We start from the raw sequence: 23,834 nt of genomic DNA, 5'->3' as shown, positions 1-23,834 counted from the left end.
GGTTCGTATACTGACCCTAGTTTATGGCCCAGCAGCGAAATATGCAGCAATTTACGGAAAGGTTGCACTTCTGTCACGTTGAACGGTTCTCTTCAGCCCTCGTTGCTCCCGTTCTTGCTGGATCTTTTTCCGGCCGCAACGATGTCGGAAATCTGAAGTTTCACCACATTCTTGATATTCACGGTACACTGGTGAAATGATCGTAGGGGAAAATCCCTTGTTTACCTCGTACGTGCTGTGTCCCATTGCTCGCACACCGACTGTAACGCCACTTTCAGACTCACTTAAATCTTGATAACCTGCCATTGTGGCAGCAGTTAGCGACCTAACAACTGCGCCAGACACTTGTTGTCTTATATAAAGGTTGCCGACCGCAGCGCCGTATTCTGCCTGTATGTGAATACGAATGCCTATACCAGTTTATTTGGCGCTTCAGTGTATAAGGCCGGTATTACACTATCAAATTTCTTTGTCAAATATCTTTGTCAAAGGTCTTTGCCAAATATATTTGATGGTGTAATAGGAACTTTGTCAAATGTCGTCCAATCAAATCTAGGGCCTCGCTGTAGATTTGATCAAAGAAATCACTTGTCTTCTGTTCATTGCAATGTGACATGTTAACACACGGAGTGCTAGCATTGCCGGTAAATACAATTGGTATGTGCCGACAACTACAAAATTAATACAACTGTTTGGAGCTGATGAGGCGCTTTACAACGTGAAGCACCTTGAATACAAAAATAGATTAAGAAGATTGAAGACCTGACCTGACCTAACCTAACCTAACATAGCATAACCCTCTCCTGTAGCAAGGAATCGGAGCGTTACAGTGAGCCTGTCTTCTGAAGATGTAGCAGTTCTTAAGTGAATATTGTGCTTTGTGATATGAGGACACACTGCACTGAACACATTTAGAAATGTATGCTCATCCATTCTTAATTAATTGATGTACGTCTTCACCCAGATTACATTAGTTTTTCGTTCCATAGATCCGTGCTGAGGAGATCCTCGTGGATGTGGAACATGTCAATAGTAATAATATGAATAAATACAATACATAATTTGTTTCTATTAAAAATTTCGTCAATGGAGTAGAAGGAGTTGGCCACTAGCAAGTCTTTCAGGCTCCTTTTAAACTGATCTTTATTTGTAACTAAATTTTTTATGTTTGCTGGCAAATTATTGAAGATGAGTGTTCCTGAATAGTGGACCCCTTTTTGAACTAAAGTAAGTGCTTTTAAGTCCTTGTGCAGATCATTTTTGTTCCTGGTATTGTACGTATGAACTGAGTTGTTTGTTGGAAAAATAAATATATTATTATTATTAAGGAGTAAATATACTGAGAGGCAGTAGTTAGTATACCCAGTTCTTTGAAGAGGTTTCTGCAGTACGTCCATGAATTTACTCCACAAATAATACGTATTACACGCTTTTGGACCCTGAAAACTTTTGTTTGACTTGAAGATTTACCCCGAAATATTATACCATATGTTATTATGGAATGAAAGTAGGCAAAGTATGCAAGCTTTTTTCATTTTTGTGTTGCCTATGCCTCCTAACACTCGAATTGCAAATACAGATTTGTTAAGGCGTTTCTGCAGTTCTTTGGTGTGCTCCTCCTACTGAATTATTATCGAGTTGTAATCCCAGGAATTTCAGACTGCCAACCTCGTCTGTATGGTTCCTTTTTTCCCCAACTTCTTTCCCGCATGTGCACACAATGCAATTGCGGCACGTGCAACTGCTGCGGTTAATAACATGTTGTTGTCAGCCATCTTGAACTTTGACGAAAAATTTGGTAACAGTGTAGTACCCCTTCTAGCGCTACGTCAAAGGCCTTTGTCAAATATATTTGACGGAATATTAGATCACATCTTTGACAAAGAAATTTGATAGTGTAATACCGGCCTAAGGAAAGCGTACCGAGAAGGAACTCGGTAGCTCGTGACGCTACACTGACTGCAAGCTGTGGGCTGAGGGCAGCGCCGGCGCAGTCAGCTGGAGGAGTTTTGAGGCGGCAGCAGGCCGCCGCTGGTGGGACGAGCCGAGTCACAGTGGCGTAGGCCCGCCTGCCCTGGAGGGAGGGAGGACCTGTTGCCCGCTCTGAACGAGGGGTGCGGAGCGGCATCTGGCAGTGCGCCTCCTGCAACCAACGAGCAAACTAAACTGTCTCGTTTTGTACGGTAGCGAAATTAGGAGGGGGCCAGCAGTCCACCAGTATGGTCACAAGTTTGTCTGCCTGTCTACGGGGATTGGACAAACGTAAGGAAACGTGGGGAGAAACGAATGCGTGAACATAAATGCAGGCGCCAGCCAAGTCTGGAAGTTACCCTGTTGTATCTGACCACGAACGGCAGCTGTGAAACGTCCTCAGTACTCTGCAAGTGTCAGTCGTGGCCAGAACGACGTTCCGTCTACTTGTGACACCATTATGCCGGAGCTAAGAAGCTCGTTTGATGGGTGCTTCGGTAACAAAGGCAGCCGAGGTGTTTATTGTTTCGAAAGGCACCTTATCAAAGTAACGGATGGTTATAATTAAACTTTGGCCGGCCGGTGAGGCCGAGCGGTTCTAGGTGCTACAGTCTGGAACCGCGCGAACGCTACAGTCGCAGGTTCGAATCCTGCCTCGGACATGGGTGTGTGTAATGTCCATATGGTAGCTAGGTTTCAATAGTTCTAAGTTCTAGGAGACTGATGACCTCAGAAGTTAAGTCCCATAGTGCTCAGAGCCATTTGAACCAATTAAACTTTCTCCATTCAACAAGTTATAACACGGTAACTAATTACCGTACGGAGACCAAACTTGGTAGCGTTAAAGTCAAGGACATGGGGAAGTGAAATAATGCGGAATGAATTCAGTTGAAACACTTTTAATGTGCTTCTACGGTACATCATACCATTACATACTGGTACCATTAGCGCTACAAAAGGGGTTCAATATGGCGCCCATTAGTGTCAAGTAGAGTCTGAAAGAGCAGGATTGCATTGTGCACAACAGAACGAATCATGTCTCTAGGTATGTTGGCTACCTCTCTCGATACACTGCGCTTCAGATCAGCACATGTGTGAATGTTCCCCTGGTAACCCCTGTCCTTCAGGCAGCCCCACAACGAGGAATCTCAGGGAGTGAGACCGGGTGGTCGTGCCGGCCAAGCATTTGGAAACGACCGGCTGATAATTCGATCGTTACCAAATGTGATTCAGAGAAGCAGGTGAACTTCACCATCGATGTGCGGTGGGGCGCCATCTTGCGTATAACTTTTGAGTTCAGTACCCTGTAGGGCGGGTATGACATGATTGTGAAGCATATCGCAGTAACTCTGCCCAGTCACACTGCACCTCTTTAATCCTGGAGCGCCAGCCTTTTCAAAAATGGTCCCAATGATGGACGTAGCCGTGAAGCCACACCATACGATCACACATTGACCATACAGGAGAATTTCATGCACAGTCACTGGAGGTGGAGATCCCCACCCATTCCTGTGTGTTCACCTCACCCGTGAGAGAAAAATGAGCTTCGTCTGTCCATAGAGTGGTGCACGGCCAGCCCTCGTCAAGTTCATTCCTTGCGAGAAGGTGGAGGGCGAAGTAAACACGTCGTTGTGCGACCTGTGGTGGCAGCTATCGTACGACATGGATCTTGTACGAGTGCTGTTTGAGAATGATTCGCAGCACCTTTCGTACAGTGGACTATCGGATATTCAACTGTCGTGACACAGCAAGCCGGCGACATTCTCGAAGTGCAGCTGCAGCGTTACTGTTACTTTGATAATACCACTTTACCAGTAATGCCCTGCTCCTTTGGTCCAAGCTCATGGTCACACGCCAACAAGTGCACAGCGGCTGGTCAGGAGTGAGAAACTGTGAGCCACGCTGACTGATTACGGCACCTGGTGTCCCACGATTACTATGAAAAGCCGCGTTAGTGACGAGGAATATGTAACAATTTCGGTTGGTCAGGTCCATTTCACGGTGCAATATATGTTGCCCAATGGTGATGCTGTGTTAAAATGTAACAGGCCCCTGTTCACACAGCTCGCATCGTCCGGCACTGGTTTTGTGAGCGCGAGAGTGAACTGACGCGCCTTCCCTGGCCACCGCAGTCCCAGATCTCAATGTTATCGGGCTTTTATGGTCCACTTTCGAGAAAAGGGTGCGTGAATGCCATCCACCTTCCTTGCCGTTACCAGATCGTGATGCTATTTTACAGTAAGTGTGTTACAGGATTGCCATGAAAATCATACGGTAGCTGTATTTGTCTATTCCGAGGCCACTGGAAACTGTTTTGAATGTCGATGGTTTCCATTGGCCGTATTACCCATGGGAATGTGTTGTATTTCTGTAGTTCCCATATTTTCGAGTAACGGCTGTACGTTAACCCCTCTAAAGCGGTGACAGACTCCCTGTTGCAGGTTGCCTCTGTGACGGTTTATAGGCGCTGCAAAAATTTTGTTTTCAGTGCTTCATACAATTACTGACCGAATTAATAATGTCAATTGCTTTTGTTATCAACGCACAAAGAGTGAAAGTCGTACGTTAATGGCCTAACACAATAAATCAAGCATTTAAGTTAGAAGCTGTGTACGAGTTTTGCGTAGCTCGTGGCGCGCATATTAGCCAGACTACACTTATCCAGGGTGTGATAATGAGAGCACTACCCCATCTAGCCCGCTGTGCTGTTTGAGAGGGAACGGTGGGCTTTCGAAGACGGCAGAGCAGCCTCGGACGTGCTGCATTAGGAAATTCGGAAAACTTAAGCTGAATATCATGAAAAGCGGTATTATGCTGTTACTGACTGTTAGCAGAACAGCGTACACGTACAAAAATAAAAATAAATTGATTTTGCATTGCAGCTGCATTACACCAGTAACATTGTTCCACGAACACTTCTTACTAAAATTCAGCTGATATAGAGAAAAAGAGGCAAAAACAAATAGTCTCTATAGCACGCCGTTAGTGATGGGATAAATTCTAGTAACTACATGTGAAAGGAAAAAATCACGTAGAACTTTTGTACCGAGAGTGCCATGGTTACAATTCCCAACAAATTACACTAAGGCAACGAAACTCATGGGATAGTGATTTGCAAACATAGAGATGGCAGTAAGTGTCGCGTACAATGCTTGTAAAAGGGCAGTGCAAGGCAGAGGTGTCATTTGTACTCAGGTGATTCACGTGAAAAGGTTTCCGGCGTGATTATGGTCGCACGACAGAAATTAACGGACTTTGTACGAGGAGCAGCAGTTGGAACCAGACGCATGGGACATCGGAGAGCGAGAGGGAATTCAATATACCGAAATGCTCAGTGTCAAGAGCGCGCCGGAAATAGCAAATTTCTGGTGTCGCCTCTCACCACCGACAACGCAGTGGTTGGCGGCCTTCACTTAACGACCGAGAGCAGCGGCGTTTGCGTACAGTTGTCAGTACTAACAGACCAGCAACACCGATTGAAATAACTGTAGAAAGCAATGTGGGAGATACGCAAAACGAGTACATCAGGACAATGCCTCAAAATTTGGCATTAATGGGCTATGGCAGCAGACGACAGACGCAAGTGCCTTTACTAAGAACACGACATTGCCTGCAGCGCCTCTCCTGGGCTCGTGACCACATCGGTAGATTCTAGACAAATGGAAAACCGTGGTCTGATCAGACGAGTCCCATTTCCAACTGGTAAGCGCTGATGGTAGTATTCGAGTGTGTCGCAGGTCCCACGACACCATGGACCCAATTTGTCAACACGGCACTGTACGATCTGGAGGTAGCCTCGTAATCGTGTGAGCATGGAATGGGCCGGATCCTCTGGTCCAAGAAGCGATCATTGATTGGAAATGGTTATGTTCGGCTATTTGGAGACTGTTTGCAGCCATTCATGGAGTTCATATTCCCAAACAACAATGTGCCATGTCACCGAGCCAGAACTGTTCGTGACTGGTTAGAAGAACATTATAACATTACAACTCGAGTGAATAATTTGGCTAAACAGACCGCCCAGCATGAGACCGTCAGACATTAATGCGACATAATCGCCAACACTTTCGGTATTATGGACGACTGTAGAGACAGCTTGCCTCAACATATCTGCAGGGAACTTCCGACGAGTTGAGTCCATTCCCCGTCAAGTTTGTTAAGTTCCTGCACTAACCGGGCGAAAAGAGGTCCGACAGGATATTAGGAGGTTACCCGTGGTTTTTGTCACCTCAGTGTGTCTCACAAACAAAACAAACTGTTCATAATTTTTTAGTTACTTTCGTTTCGCTGAAGACATAATAAAACTGCTATCTGGTACAAATTACCGGCATGCTGACAGGTGCAGCAAGTTTATCAGATTGTCTGCACTCAGGCTGCCACGTAATCGTGACTTACTTTAGTTTCATTACCGAAAAAAAATCTTCCACGTTCATAAGCTGATGCAAACATAGGTATCACTTTTACATCCCAGTTGGAGACGTGGAAGACTTTAGTAGAAGACTTTAGTAGAACTCCTGGTTAGTATAAACGTAATAGAATTTGTCTTTTAGTCGGGAATTTCACTGCTGATGGATATTTTCCATCTGAAAATGAACAGGAACACTTTCAACTGATATGGTAACTGGTATTGTAAACGTCGGAAATAGAGATGCGACTTCGACAGTATTCTGGAAACTGTTCCTTTATTTCTTCCAACACCGAAATAAATTGATTCAAATGGACATTACCGTAGCACCAGAGAGCTCAGGGAAGCGGGTGTTGTTCTTTTTCAGAAATTGTCGCTTCTACAACGCGATTTTCGTTTTAAATGCGTCCACCTTTTCCAATAAATCAGATACTAATTGGTTTACACCTTGTAAAGTCTTATTGAGGGAGTTCACGCGTGCAAACAGGTCTACTAAAAATTCGAGGAATGCGGTCGATTCCGGCTCTTGTAACGTTGGTTCCTGCTTTTCGTTTTCCTTCATAAATGGAACAGTTGAAGGACTCAGTTCGAAAAATCGTTTCAGGCATTCTCCTCTGTTTAACCAACGTACTTCATAATAGTAAAGCAAGTCTTCTTACTGTTCGTGCGAGACATAATACCCAAGTGAGTTTGGATAATTTACTATTCGAACCACCAGTTTCATGACGTGCTCCATCATTGCAGATTTAGCACAATGTGTTGCCTGATGATCGAAACGATGAATTCCGTGCAAATTCTCCGTTGATCGATGTAATTTTTTGCGCAACGATGCTACGAGCCCATATTGTCTCCATCGTATGGCTGGCGCTCCAATTGCGGTACCTCAGACAACGTGTTCCGGTTCAGGCCGGTGGTGTCAATGGCCTCTTCAACAGTTTCCATTACTGTCCTTGTGTCTTTCATTGGCAACGAGTGTAACATTTCTTGTGTCACATGCGAATTGTTGTCGAGCCCATTAAAATAAATCAGGAGTTGTGCAGAGTCCGAAATGTCGATCGACTCGTTGAAAGCAGTGGAGAATGGAACTTGCTGACAGTGTCTATTAACACCCGCTGCTGTGAAAGCTATGGGGTGAGTTATTATTTGTCGCGAAAGACTAATTTTGGAAAGCTTCTGCAGCTCCTGTGGTGTCAGGGGTTCCGCTATCTCAAAAATGCATTTTTTAATGAACTCGCCATCGATAAAATGTTTATTAGAGCTGGCAGTTTTGAACTCTATTTTGCAGACTGCTTTTCATGACTTGCCGCCAGTTTGCTGTCGGTTAAAAATAAGAAATACTTGAATGGACTGTAAACCACGCTGTATATCTTCAAGTAAATACGTACAAATACAAACAGCACAAACATAATGACTGGCGAGGGTTACGTTGACATCGACTCGCCATGCAACACTGCACCTGTTTAGGTCCGCCAACATGTTTTCTCTCTCATCGCCAATTGAATCTTTAAATTCTTTCTGCGTTGTGTTGTAAGCTGTTTCTGCTTAATTTATAGACTTTCAGAACATACCCCTACAACCATATCAAGACCGGAAAAGTTATACTTCAGTTTGATTTTGACAATCCAATACTACTTTAAGTCGTATCCTGCTGTGAAGTTATATAAGCTTGACAAAGGTCAGATGCCGGCATAACGTGAGTTTTCTCTTCCACAATTTACTGTAACGAGTAAACGTAGTGCTATGCCATGGTGCCCGGTGATTTTGCATCAGCATAAAAGTCTATGATAATTTTCGTTCTTCTCTTCGGAAAAGTACTGCAATTCGCACACCCGTTTAAATAGCCGTGTGAGCAGGTCGCTACATTGCCTCTTTTCGACTCAACGTGCAATTGCAAGAACCGCTTTTCTTTCCTACCTCCTTTAAACTAAAAGCAAATAGCAAGAAATACATAGCGGTGACACTTCGAAAAATACCGCGCCATATGAAACATTGCCATATCGTACCTAGCTCTAAGGATTGAGCAACACCGAGACAAACCGACCTTCGGTCCACACATGCGTGCAGTTTGGCACTTCGTGGCCGGCCCTGCTTTAAAAAATCGGGGGAGCACAGCTCATTAGTTCGTCTCACAACAGCACTCTCCCTCGACGTCCTGCGTTACTCGTTTTATGTATTCAAATTTCTATCTTCCTTTACAGTTATCTATCCATCTACGGCTCCCTCTGTTACCATGGAAGTTATTCACTGACATCATAGCACTAATGCTGACATCCCTTCTCCATGTCATTATTTTACACATATTGGTTTCTTCACCAAGACTGCGGAGAACCATCTTTATTTCCATCACTGGTAAGTCATGTACTTCACATATAAAGTTCAAAAACCTTATAACTGTACCTATTAATACCTTTTGTCACGGAGGCTCATTTCAGTTGTCTCATCGCTTGCGTCTTGCGGATGATGTGAAAGTGGATGGAGGTTTTCGTCCATTAGGACACACCTTCGCCTCTTCACTTACCCACCCACTCATCCACCCACCAACCTCTACACACACACACACACACACACACACACACACACACAAACATACACACACACACACAGTCTCTCCCTCCCCCTCTCCCTCCCTACTCCCTACCCCTCTCCCTCTCCCTCTACCTTCTTCTCTTTCCCTCTCCCTCTCCCCCTCTCCCTCTCTGTCTCTCTCTCTCGCCCTCTCTCTTTCGCTCTCCCTCCCCCCTCTCCCTCTCCGTCTCTCTCGCTCGCCCTCTCTCTCCCTCTCTCTCTCTGTGTGTGTCTACATCGAAGCTTACCTCGACAAATCACCTTTCCTGGTACAGGCATTTATACTGATATATGCCTTTCCCACCAGCTACAGATCATTCCTTTTCTACCTCCCCCTCCCCCCCCCCCCCCCACACACACACACATAAATCCAGTGTCAGTCAACTCAGCCCTTGTCGCCATAACGTCCACACCTCACTCTAACAGAGTTTCAGTAAGATCCGTGCGAAATTTGTGTAAGCCTTCTTACAGGCATTCGCATACATCAAAAATAATGAAAGATTGGTAGCTCAAGGAGTTTGTCCGCTAATTTTGTAGCGAAGTTCACCATCAACATTAACAAAATTAACGTTTTGCACATAAATAGCCTGTAACACCTATCATTGTTTTATTACTGAACAGTCACTGGAACCGGTAATACACCTTAAATATCTGAGAATATGCATACAGAGCGATTTAAAGATTACCTAACAAATAAAACTAATCGTAGGAAATCAGATGCTAGACTGACGTTCACTAAAACAATTCTGAAGAGTTGTAGTCCACTCACGAAAAAGGTAACTCACAACATACTCGTTCGACCAGTAGCTGAGTACTCCTCTTCAGTCAGGGACAGTTACAAGGTTGAACTGGTAGAAGAAATAAACAAGGTCCAAACAAAAGCATCGCTTTTCGCCACCTTCAGTAACTCTAGTGGCTAATAGAGAGCCGTTGTGCAAGACGGTGTGTTTTACTGCTGCTTCAAGAGTGTGCGTTCCTGGAAGAGTCTACCAATATGTTGCTTTCACTGTGTGGAGACCATTAACGTAAAATTAGAAGGATTTCAGATCACGTGAGAGCTTACAAACAATCGCTCGTCCGCCGAAACATTCGCGACTGGGTCAGCTAAATGGTGAAGTGGCGCTGGTACACAAAAAACACGTCGCTACACACCGTGAGGTTACTTGTGGAGTGTAGATGCAGATGTAAACTGAAGAGCGACTAAAATATGGTTCCCATCAGCTACTTCGTTGTGTGAACAATTAAAAGGACCAGCAAATGACAATAGTTTCACGACAGAAGTAACGTATGATACCGTTAGTAATTTGAATTGGCTATGTAGTTGAGAAGGGCTCATACACCATACATCAGTATAGATATTCGAAGTAAGTGTTTATTTTAAACAACAGCATCTATCAAGGTAGAGTTACACATCACGACTTCATCATTCAAATCAATGTCTCAGTGACTTTCTGAAAACAACTTCCACGTGTCTATAAGCATATCGATGAATACTTACAACTCCGGTCTTATATTACTTTGTTTACATGGACAGCATGTTAACTGGTTGCAAAGCAGTTCGGTTATGAATACTACAGACAGTAAACAGTGGCCAGTCACGTGGTACAGCTAAATTTTTTTGAACTCTGGTTTTAAAGGAAAGTCTGTTACTATCTTTGGGAAAGAAAGCGCATAGATACGCGTATAGGGCGGCTGTGGCTAGTTATGAAGAAAATGAAGAAATCTTTTTTTTTACACATCCATAGGAACAATATTTTCGATAGTTTTAGTGCAAATACATACACTATGTGATCAAAACCGGACACCTAAAAATATACGTTTTTCATTTTAGGTGCAGTGTGCTGCCACCTACTGCCAGGTACTTTATACCAGCGACCTCAGTAGTCATCCGACATCGTGAGACAGCTGAATAGGGCGCTCCGCGAAATTCACGGACTTCGAACATGGTCAGGTGATTGGGTGTCACTTGTGTCATACGTCTGTAGGCGCGAATTCCACACTCCTAAACATCCCTACGTCCACTAATTCTGATGTGATAGTGAAGTGGAAACATGAGGGGACACGTACAGCACAAAAGTGTACAAGCCGACCTAGTGTGTGAACTGACAGACACCGCTGACAGATGAAAAGGGTCGTAATGTGTAATAGGCAGACTTCTACCAAGACAGTCACACAGGAATTCCAAAAACCGTCAGGATCCACGTTAAGTCAGCCGGGAGGTGAGAAAACTTGGATTTCATGGTCGAACAGCTGCTCATAAACCACACATCACGCCGGTAAATACCAGCCTCGCTTGGTCTAATGAGCGTAAACATTGGACGAATGAACAGTGGAAAAACGTTTTGTGGAGTGACGAATCACGGTATACGATGTTGCGATCCGTTGGCAGGGTGTGGGTATGACGAATGCCCGGTGAATGTCATCTGCCAGCTTGTGTAGTGCCAACAGTGGAGGCGGTGGTGTTATGTTGTGGTCGTGTTTCTCATTGAGGGGGCTTGCACCCATTGTTGTTTTGCGTGGCACTATCACATCACAGGCCTACACTGATGTTTTAAGCACCTTCTTCCTTCCCACCGTTGAAGAGCAATTCGGGGATGTGGACAGCATCTTTCAACACGATCTAGCACCTCCTCATAATTCACGACCTGTGGCGGAGTGGTTACACGACAGTAACATCCCTGTAATGGAGTGGCCTGCACAGAGTCCTGATCTGAATCCTGCAGAACACCTTTGGGACGTTTTGGAACGCCGACTTCGTGACAGGTCTCACCGACCGACATCGATACTTCTCCTCAGTGCAGCACTTCGCGGAGAATGGGCTACCATGCCCCTAGAAACCTTCCAGCACCTGACTGAACGTATGCCTGTGAGAGTGGAAGCTGTCATCAAGGCTAAGGTTGGGCCAACACAATATTGAATTCCAGTATTACCGATGGAGGACGCCACGAACTTGTAAGTCATTTTCAGCCAGGTGTCCGAATACTTTTGATTACATAGTGTAGTTCTTGCCCCAACAGCAATTGTTGTCTGACAGTAGCCGGCCGGGGTGGCCGAGCGGTTCTAGGCGCTACAATCTGAAACCGCGCGACCGCTATGGTCGCAGGTTCGAGTCGTGCATTGGGTATGGATCTGTGTGATGCCCTTAGGTTAGTTAGGTTTAAGTAGTTCTAAGTTCTGGGGAACTGATGACCTCTGAAGTTAAATCCCATAGTGCTCAGAGCCATTTGTCTGACAGTATGGAATATACGATAGTTGGTACCGACTGGGGAAGGGGGGTTTGCTAGACCTGGGGTATGGAGAATTTTTAATATTTTGGAAGACGAATGGCGACTTGCAAGTAGCCATAAAAATGTTCAAGTATGACCACGTTAAAAACCTATGTAATAGTGACATAAATCGTTTTCTTGAAAGAAAAACACCTCAATACACTGTATCTTTTCCTTTTCCTGAGAGCTACCGGGAGCTGAGACCCCCCTTATCGACGAATATGGGCACCCTTGATTTGTGCCGAAACTGGTTGAAATCGCACCAGTGGTTTAGGAGGAGATGCGGAACATACACGAACAAACATACACACACACACACACACACACACACACACACACGTGCATCCATACATAATTTTTTATAATATGCATGGATTCCTCCATCTTCGCTTTTGTTGCCAAAAACTGTGACTCCGTGAAAATAACAGCATTAAGTAACAGTCCTCAAAAGTGTAGAATCTAAATTTGAAGGATTTATTCTAAAACATGGACGTCAGAGGGAAACGATTGGTAGTCAATAAAATAAGGACACGCTAACTATGAGCAAAGACTGGACATACTTTATTTTATTTAATTAGTGAGCTATTTTCCCTTATATTCCACAGTATTATCTCTATGGCAAATATGGAAATCTCCTAATAAACGGTGTTCTAACATATGGCTGATCGTCCGTACCTCGTTTCATCAAATGGTTCAAATGGCTTTCAGCACTATGGGACTTAACTGCTGAGGTCATCAGTCCCCTAGACCTTAGAAGTACTTAAACCTAACTAAACTAAGGACATCACACACATCCATGCCCGAGGCAGGATTCGAACCTGCAACCGTAGCGGTCGCGTGGTTCCAGACTGTAGCGCCTAGAACCGCTCGGCCATCCCGGCAGGTCTCGTTTCATCGCAGGCGAAGTAGCACTATAGTAAATTTTTTAGTTCAGTCCCTCCGATATATGCCCTAAGACGAAGGAACAGTAAATATTACTTAACGCGAACCGAATATTTACTCTGGCTTCTTCGAAAGTTTGCCTGTTTCCATAGGTCAGCCGCTCTCTCCTTCCGTCGCTACGTTTATCTCATTGGCGCTCGTTGGATGTGACAATTTGTTCAAACTTTCATGATCTGCATATATTTATTGCTGGTACTGACTGTTACAATTACATGTAAATCAGCAGCCGCCAAGCCAACTTAAGGTGAGTGATGAAGAGTACTTTGCGTACTACAGTAACTTTTCCTGTTTTTCCCATTCCAGTCGCGAATGATTTGCGGAATGAACTCTTGCTGATAACACTTCGTGTGGGGTCGTATCTCTCTGGTTTACGTTAATACGGTAGTCATGCAAGGTGTACGTAAAAGGAGACATAGTTGTTGATTCCTCTATGATCGTGCGCTCTAGGAACGTTAAGAGTAAAAGGGATAGTCGAAATATTGGCCGCAACTTATATTTTGTGGCCTATAGCAAACACCATTAAAAAATTTCCCATTCACGTCTTCATGCAGTTTACGGGAAACGTGTTCCTTTAATGACATGGAATTGAAACAAAGTCAAAATAAGACTATTTGATTGAATTTTATTTTTTGGATGAGGAATATCCCATTCTGTTGAAACAGCGGTGTAAACATGCGCTGGTCTCAATTTATAAAAAATTATTACATTTACAATGCATGAAACAGATGAATGATTCGTATTCTAATTTCAGCTGTCAGCTGCTACTCAGTGGTCGGGATGAAAGCAAGTCTAGTGATCGTTTATTCTGAGTGAGTCTCAGTCAAGTAATTCAGAAGTTGCTGAATAACTCAATCAATCAACACTAAAGTGAACCATTGAAAAGTTATTTCTTTCCTTAACCGGGTTTTACGGTCTCGGACACTTATTTTATGTTCATGCTCACCTTTTTTGAGCAAAACACTTTTTTCTTTCAAATCTTCGTTAACAAACTGCATGACGCCTCTTGAATACGATATACGATGTAATTAATTTTTGGCCGGTAAGTTGATGAGACTATGCAGCACAAAAGGCAACAAAATATCTCTGCGGCGATTTCGAAAGTAAATGTTTCGCTCGACTAAGAACGTCAACGTCCACAAACAAAATTAAACATATGTATTTTAACAGAATTAAGTTCTCTACGGCGTGAATCTCGAAAATCAAATTTCCTGAAGCATTTTTCAAATTGGCGGCCTCTTGAAAAGTAGGTTCTAAAAATCGACCTTTTCTGTTACTTTTAATGTAAATAAATAACAAACATTCTGAAAAATGATTTTTTTTACTTTCACGCCAAAATTGTGAGTGTCTATTTTATTAAACTCAAAACGGCACGCAGTTTTACAGAGTAGTTTTTTTAATCAGTGTAACGAACGTTTTCTCGAAAAAAGATTAGGGTTTTGAGCTAGAATTTTGTGTGTATAACTTTAAGATTTTTCAACTTACCCATTAATCTGATATCCTCGCCCACACAATAAACCTTCGTCTCCTTCGAAGACCTCATTCTCTAAAGTCATAGCTTGATGCAGCTCTGGAACAAAAGCAGGTCCCAACGCTTGGGGCGTTACTCGACTGTTTCGTGGTGAATGACCACACCGCCGTGCCGATAATGACTCCCACGACTTTCGTATTGTGCAGGACAACCTAAACCGCATCGTTAAAAATGACGCACGTCCGATTCTTTGTAATTTGGATGATTTTTACACTTGAAAACATGTGTTAATGAGCATAAGTCCAGACTAATGAATTCAGTGCTTCATTACCGTTCTGCGTTTAGTCTGAGAGGCAGCTCTCCAACAAACTGTCGTCGGTCAATAGCTTCAGAAACGTCACCCGTCAGTGATGGTTTATAACCAAAAGTATCCAGTGTCTCATTCATTTCAGCTTCCATCCCTTTGCACCAACTTTCAGAACAGTAACTCTGCTGCGGTCATTCGTTGGAATTCTGTAATAAAGTGTCAGCATAACCGCTTTTTTCATCTCACTTCTGTCGAAAGCATATGCCTAAGACTTCTGGTGGGCAATTACATCACCTATTTTGATATTTTTTTCGATATAGACTGTTACAATACCTTTACAGAGAAACAGACTCTGGTCAGTGTCACAAACGGCTCAAAGCCGAAAGCAGCTAGAATGTGAATATGGACGCATTCACAGAAACGAGTTTTTCTGATATAAAGAATAATTCTCCAATAAAATCCTTTTGATCACGTATACCTAAGATCGTAAGGAGTCAAAATGCGAGAAAAATATTTTTTTGAACCTCAAGACCGGAAAACCCACTTAAGAAATGACTGATCATTTATTTACTGGTTAACTTACGCAAGCAGTATCAATCGAAAGGGAATGCTGGCACTTCATAGTCCTCATACGATACAGTAATCACTTCATAAGGTGTACATACACACACGCACATTCATACCAACATTCCACTCAGGAAGAAGAATCCATACGGATAATTCCATACACCAAACGTAAACGCACTGGGCCACATATTAAATAGCTTTATCGCTCAACCGCGTAGTCAGTAAGATGAATAGAATTTCCACACTTTAGAAGTATGAAAAATACGGGAACATTTTAAATAAAAGCAACTAGGCAAATGGTATAAAATTTAGGTTGAACAACGTGAATGAATCACTATGTTGGGCTGAGAACTCATCACCTACCGAGAACGCACATGGACTACCTCACATTACAAACGTAATGTAAAACACAGAACTTGCGAAAAATATTTCAGTAAAACACAACTATACTCACATGGAAGATTTTGAAAAACATGACACAAGAGATGATGAATTAGCAAAGCTGCAGGCTCAGTACATGACATTAAAAAGTCTCACAACCTCACACGCCACAAGAAATTCAGTAAAATCGCAATCCAGGAAAAGAATTCTAGCAAGAACATACAGGCAAAACACAACACTCTCATACTTAAGAGATACAACTGAAGTGGGACATAGGATGGTTAAAGCACTCTTTCATGCCTAAGCTGTGGTAGGACAAAGAATCGAGCTAAAGAAATGAATTATTAAAAAACATGATAGCGCTCCATAAGTATTATAACTTTTACGGCATGATTTGGAGTTGTTACACCTGAAAGCGACGCATTAAAATCTCAAACTACGCTAATTCTTACACCTTCCAGCTTCCTAACATTATTGGACATCACCTGAAAGGACATCCTCGAATATCGAAGGGCACGGGTGCAGTGCCATCCACACGGTAAAGGACCGAGGTCCACGTGTAGCAGTGGAAACAGTCAGAGAAAGTACTCCCCGGCTACACGTACCAAACCATACCTCTGCTCGCCGGTGTCCCCTAATGTGGGTTTGACCCACCAGAAGTCTACTTAAACTATACACAAACGTTGCAAAAGCTGTCACTACCTTTAAAGAACCAGTGCCTGCGAGTCGGTGTATACCGAAGCATCACACTCGGACGCTCACACACTCTGTCTAGCATACGAGATAAGGACATCGCTCCGGCCGGAAAAAGATCCTGCAAGAACGGGACCAACGATGAGTGGAGAAAATCGTTCAATGTGACAGAAGTGCAACTCTTCCGGAAGCTGCTGCAGATTTCAAAGCTGGGTCATGGACAAGGGACTGAGCCATGCTCATGTTATACCAGTGAGACTGCAGCACTTACAGTTTTCAACAGTACATATTTAAGCCATAGCCTGCATTTAGAAAATCTCCTCTAACAGTGTGCTGTCGTGATTTGAAGGAACTTCTTTATGCTACGTCAGTAAGACAAAACAAGAAGATATATTTCTCCCTTTATTCGAATGTAATTTCCTCTGCTGTGTTGAGATTCGGGTTTAAGCCCAGGACCAGACAGACTTCCTTCTGTTCTGTTCTTAGCTGTTAGTGCTCTCTAGTAAATGAGACAAAATCTGATGAGGTACACTCCTCTTGAAAGTACTGATATGACTAATGAGCGGAAAATGAAAACTAAATTTAGAAAGCTAGCCAATTTCAGAGCTACTTTGGTGCTATTAAAAAAAAATACAGTAAAGTCAGGTCTAGAGATTGAGGCCAAACAGTGCAAAGGAGTTCTGTGTAATACTGACTAGAGCCAAATACAACAACTCTCATTACGCCAAGAGAATACAAAGACAGACACACACACTATAATTTGCAAAGAAAGTGGAACGTACCTTTCAGTGGGAGTTACCCATCGTCTTTGCATTCCTGAGAATCTCTCCTCTTGATAGGTAAATGTGAAGCTGAAGAAATGTGAACGTACACTAAAGCACCGTTTGAAAATAACTCAGGACAAAAGCGTCATAAGATGCTTCTGCAGAAGGAATGCGCAGTGTTACTGAGGTGAAGGAAAGCTACCGCCTCGCGCTATGTAACCAGACGTACAAATCTGAGGTTTCAGTGGCCTGCATTAAGGCGTCTAACACACGTCGGAGTGAGTCTTTATGGAGAAGTTATTGCCAAAAATTTTATTTACGGAATATCTTTCTTTAGAAACGGGTGGAAAGTAGTCTGTCAGAAAGGTACAGGAACGGTACACTAATGTAGATAACTCACTCCTTATAGTATCTTGTCTTGGAAAATAGGATTTCATATGATCTAAGGGTTCTGAACAGTACGATCTTAAAAATAGTTACAATTATTAACTCTGCTTGTACACGCGTGGCTAATGTGGTAGCGCTCTGGCTGGTGTGCGCCACCGCATTTGACATGAAACAGTCTAATCCTCACATGTGTCACTGTACCGTTCCTTATATACCACTGTTTGGAATAAGTTGAAACGTAAGAGGCCTGTTTGTGATGTCGACTTTGAAGACGTTTTGGCCACAAATGAGAAGGTAGTTGAGGATTCGGTAAATATTCTCATCGTCTGTAGTACGATACAACAATATTCTTTGTAAGTCTGCTCCGGACACCACAGATGTTCGTCAGAAAGGTTACTTCTTTTGAAGGGAGCAGCAGGTAGTGTGTGTTGGTAAGTCTGACAATGCACTTGGTTGGAAAAGGGTGGAAGCTAGCCGGTCGCGCAGTGGAGGAAGCATTATTTAGAAAGAATTCTGTGATACTAGGTATGTTTTCTATGAAAAATTTCGAGTAAGAAGGACTATATTAATTACGGAATTATGTGTAAAGTAATCCAGTTTTTTTATATTTCTAATTGTGTAGCTTCTTGTTATTAGAACATTGCATATGGTTGAAGTTTGGTGTAAAAGTGTTATAATACAACATATGGTTTTGTCGTAAGTTTGAAACGGGTGTCAAAGAAAGTTATTAAGAAATAATTTACCAACTTGTCTAGTTGTGAGAATTTTATGAAAGGCTGTATTGCTGTTATGGCTAAATGAATCATAGTTATACTTGGAGTCTTTGTTCTCATTTATCCGTAGTTAGGCTTAGGCTGAAGTTCAAGACATTGGTCAGGAAGAATCAATACGCAAAGAAGTGGGATACGGAAGTTCTAAGGAATGACGAGATACGTTTGAAGTTCTCTAACTCTATAGATACAGCAATAAGGAATAGCGCAGTAGGCAGTACAGTTGAAGAGGAATGGACATCTCTAAAAAGGGCCATCACAGAAGTTGGGAAGGAAAACATAGGTACAAAGAACGTAGCTGCGAAGAAACCATGGGTAACAGAAGAAATACTTCAGTTGATTGATGAAAGGAGGAAGTACAAACATGTTCCGGGAAAATCAGGAATACTGAAATACAAGTCGCTGAGAAATGAAATAAATAGGAAGTGCAGGGAAGCTAAGACGAAATGGCTGCAGGAAAATGTGAAGACATCGGAAAAGATATGATTGTCGGAAGGACAGACTCAGCATACAGGAAAGTCAAAACAACCTTTGGTGACGTAGTATGAGAGAGTTGTTTACATTTATTAACTAAACGGGACAATAACAGAAGTGGAGTTCACCGTGGAATAAGAGAAGAGGATCTCGAGGGGACATCAATCACCAGCTGATGAACCCGTCATAGAGAGGAGGATCCTCTACCTACACTGGCTCTCATTCTTTCCTCTTTCCCTGTATACCAATGGAACAGCATAAAGTGAAACAAAAAACTTCGTATTCGCCTTGACTTTAAATTCATACAGAAAATTTCCTATGGTACTAGGTTTGTTACATAGTAAGACTGTAAGATACCGAATAACACGCGCCTATTTACATCAGGATCATCCTCTGCACTGTCTACCTTTCAGAGGTATCACAGGATTGTTGCATCTCCTGAGAAATATTCGAGTGATGACCAATAGCTTCAGTGGAAGATTTTGCCTTTAACGAAGATAAAAATTTAAGCCAGTTGATGTCTTCTTCCTCCTTTGACATCCAATCCTCAAACTACAGAGAGACTGACTTGCCACCAACTTCAACTTTCGCCTCAACATCATTAAAGTTTATAATAGTCTTGTATTTAATCAAGAAATCAACACATAATATCACGTGTGAAGTAAGAAGGGTCACAATTAAGAAGCTGGTAGGCAACTGATGATCTTGGAAAATGAAATCTAAACGTGTCTGTTTTCTAACTTCTACAGTTTTCCACGTAATAACACCCCTAATTTAGGTTCGCTTCAATAGAAATGTTGGACAAACAGTTAATTCCTGACATTTACTGAAAGCTGTCTGACTGTTAAATGAAATACGACTACCCGAGTCTAATACCGCTGATAAAGAAACTCTTGCAACAGCTACAGACACTAGATTGGATTAACATTTTCTGATTCTCTACCTTCTCTTCTAACAACGTGTCCCTAATATCATCAAACTGGACAAAATTTATTCGTCTCTCATCTAAGTCCGTATTACAAAATGTTTTTCCTAGGAAAGCGCAACAAAAATCCGATACCATATCATTAAACGTGTACCCTGCTGCTTGTGGATGTATGTATATCTCTTTCACATTCGCTATCGTCATCTGACCAAGGTATGTTATTAGATACCCAGTCGAAAACACAGACATTTTTTTAAAAGAAGTGCTGAGATTAAAAGGTAGGAACAGTGATGATGCAAAGGGATGTTTTTATGGATAATTATTTCAGGTTGCCAATGTCGACTGCCTAAGATGTTGACTGACGCACCTCTGATATTAAACTGTTCTCTAATAAAATTTTCTATTGTAAGAGTGTGTATACAATAATTACATAGATTGTTTGTCATCACACTTATTGCTGATGCTATTCCACATCAGATATGTGGTAGCTACCATTCTGGCCAGATAGGTAAATGTATGTAACTTAAGAAACTGGATGCAAGTGTTTTTCGCCATTGACTGCTGATACGAAAATGACAATCAACTGAGTACTTATTTAAGCAGTGTTGTTAAAATGTCATCATAATTTTACTTACAGGTCTTACATACTATTCATACAATACCCAGGTTACAAAATACCATTTCTACTGTATATACCCATCTAATCTTCAGCATTCTTCTGTAGCACCACATTTCGAAAGCTTCTATTCTCTTCTTGTCTAAACCATTTATCGCCCATGTTTCACTTCCACACATGGCTACACTCCTTACAAATACTTTCAGAAACGTCTTGCTGACATTTAAATCTATATTGGATGTAAAAAAAATTCTCTTCTTCAGAAACGGTTTCCTTGCCATTGCCAGTCTACATTTAATATCACCTCTACTTCGACCATCATCTGTTATTTTATCCCCAAATAGAAAGACTTCTTTCCTACTTTAAGCGTCTCATTTCCTAATCTAATTCCCTCAGCATCACCCGACTTAATTCGACTACATTCCATTATCCTCGTTTTGCTTTTGTTGATGTTCATTTTATATCCTCTTTTCAAGACACTTTCCATTGCTTTCAACTGCTCTTACAAGTCCTTTGCTGACTCTGACAGAATTACAATGTCATCGGTGAACCTCAAAGTTTTTATTTCTTCTCCATGGATTTTTATACCTACTCCGAATTTTTCTTTTGTTTCCTTTACTGCTTGCTCAATATAGCCTTTCGCGCCCCGTATTTTACCCCTGCCACCTTTAGAACTTGAAAGAGAGTATTCCAGTCAACATTGTCAAAAACTTTCTCTATCTCTACAAATGCTAGAAACATAGGTTTGCCTTTTCTTAATCTAGCTTCTAAGATAAGTCGTAGGGTCAGTATTGCCTCATGTGTTCCAACATTTCCACTGATCTTCCCCGAGGTCGGTTTCTATCAGTTTTTCTATTCGTCTGTAAAGAATTCGCGTTAGTATTTTGCAGCTGTGACTTATTAAACTGACAGTTCGGTAATTTTCACATATGTCAGCACCTGCTTTCTTTGGGATTCGAATTATTACATTCTTCTTGAAGTCTGAGGGTATTTCACCTGTCTCATACATCTTGCTCACCAGATGGTAAAGTTTTGTCAGGACTGGCTCTCCCAAGGCTGTCAGTAGTCCTAATGGAATGTTGTCTACTCCGGGGGCCTTGTTTCGACACAGGTCTTTCAGTGTTCTATCAAACTCTTCACGCAGTATCATATCTCCCATTTCATCATTATCTTCATTCTCTTCCCTTTCTATAACATTGCCCTCAAGTACATCGCCCTTATATAGTCCCTCTATATACTCCTTCCACCTTTCTGCTTTCCCTTCTTTGCTTAGAACTGGGTTTCCACCTGAGCTCTTGATATTCATACAAGTGGCTCTCTTTTCTCCAAAGGACTCTTTAATTTTCCTGTAGGCAGTATCTGTCTTAAACCTCGTGAGATAAGCCTCTACATCCTTACATTTGTCCTCTAGCCATGCCTGCTTAGTCATTTTGCACTTCCTGTCGAACTCATTTTTCAGACGTTTGTATTCCTTTTTACCTGCTTCATTTACTGCATTTTTATATTTGCTCCTTTCATCAACTAAATTCAATATTTCTTCTGTTACCCAAGGATTTCTACTAGTCCTCGTCTTTTTACCTACTTGATCCTCTGCTGCCTTCACTACTTCATCCCTCAGAGCTACCCATTGTTCTTCTACTGTATTTCTTTCCCCCATTCCGATCAATTGTTCCCTTATGCTCTCCCTGAAACTCTGGTTTAGTCAGTTTATTCAGGCCCCATCTCCTTAAATTCCCACCATTTTTCAGTTTCTTCAGTTTTAATCTACAGTTCATTACCTATAGATTGTGGTCAGAGTCCACATCTGCCCCTGGAAATCTCTTACAATTTAAAACCTGGTTATTAAATCTATGTCTTACCATTATATAATCTATCTGAAACCTGTCAGTATCTGCAGACTTCTGCCATGTACACAACCTTCTTTTATGATTCTTGAACCAAGTGTTAGCTACGATTAAGTTGTGCTCTGTGCAGAATTCAACCAGGCGGCTTCCTCTTTCATTTATTACCCTCAATCCATATTCACCTACTATGTTTCCTTCTTTCCCTTTTCCTACTATCGAATTCCAATCACCCGTTACTATTAAATTTTTGTCTCCCTTCACTATCTGAATAATTTCTTTTATCTCATCATACATTTCTTCAATTTTTTCGTCATCTGCAGAGCTAGTAGGCATATAGACTTGTACTACTGTCGTAGGCGTGGGCTTTGTGTATATCTTGGCCACAATAATGCTTTCACTATGTTGTTTGTAATAGCTTACCCGAACCCCTATTGTTTTATTCATTATTAAACCTACTCCTGCATTACCCCTATTTGATTTTGTATTTATAACCCTGTATTCACCTGACCAAAAGTCTTGTTCCTGGCTCTGCTACCGTCTGTGCATTACAACGATTTTCCAGCTTGTAATGTGGGCGACGCACAGCGGTACTTGGTTACACATGTCACTTCGAATGACGGCTACGCTCCGCCTGAGCATCACACGACACCGCCCTGCCTACTCCCACAAAAGAGGGCCCTGTTGCGCCTGCGTGCAGGCTACCACTGTACCGCGTAAATCCACTCTTTATGGTTCTGCTATTCTAATGTCCTCGCTTCGTTGGGTGTTGCAGATCATTACTCCCGAATGTTTTCCTTTTTACAAACAGTAGTGTGTATTGTTTCTATGAAAGCTTGACTTGTTACTGATAACTGCACTACGGAAAGACCGTGGTCGAAATTATAGATTAAATGTACCGCTCGGCCACACCTGCCGGCTTTTGGTTGCAATCATTTTATTTAGACATACTCTATGAGCTGTAATCGTGGGATTCAATTTCTTGCTTTTGTTTTCAGTTTTAGAAATTATTCTCAACGCCGTTGACATTTGTTCAAAATCAGAATCCCTCACAGTGGGATAATAGACTGGGTGATAGCTAGTTTTTCCGTAACCTAATCCTGTCAAGCCTTATTTGAGAGCACCGCTTCCACTTGATTTCCGACATTTATTAGAAACAGCCTTTTGAAACAATTGAGAATATAAGAACTCCAGCATTGCAGCACGTCAGCAATCGTAAGTATCGAAATAATTATGAAAAATCCGCCTCGATTGCACAAACTACCTGGTGTTTACCTACGTTTCAGCGAGGGTAACCACGCCTTCTTCAGAATAAATATAAAACAGTATGCCCAATTAGGCATAGTCAAAGGCTAAAATCAACACCTACTGCGGCAAGACCCCGTAAAAATTGAGAATATTCCATTCGAAGCAGTATGTCAAACTAATTGACTTACATAGCTAGTTTCCAATAAAAGGCGATTTGTTAATTAATCATTTATAGTACCATACG

Source organism: Schistocerca gregaria, chromosome 6, assembly GCF_023897955.1.
Source record: "Schistocerca gregaria isolate iqSchGreg1 chromosome 6, iqSchGreg1.2, whole genome shotgun sequence".
Lineage (NCBI taxonomy): Eukaryota > Metazoa > Arthropoda > Insecta > Orthoptera > Acrididae > Schistocerca > Schistocerca gregaria.
The sequence above is the reverse complement of the archived record's forward strand: the minus strand, read 5'-3'. Positions refer to the sequence as shown.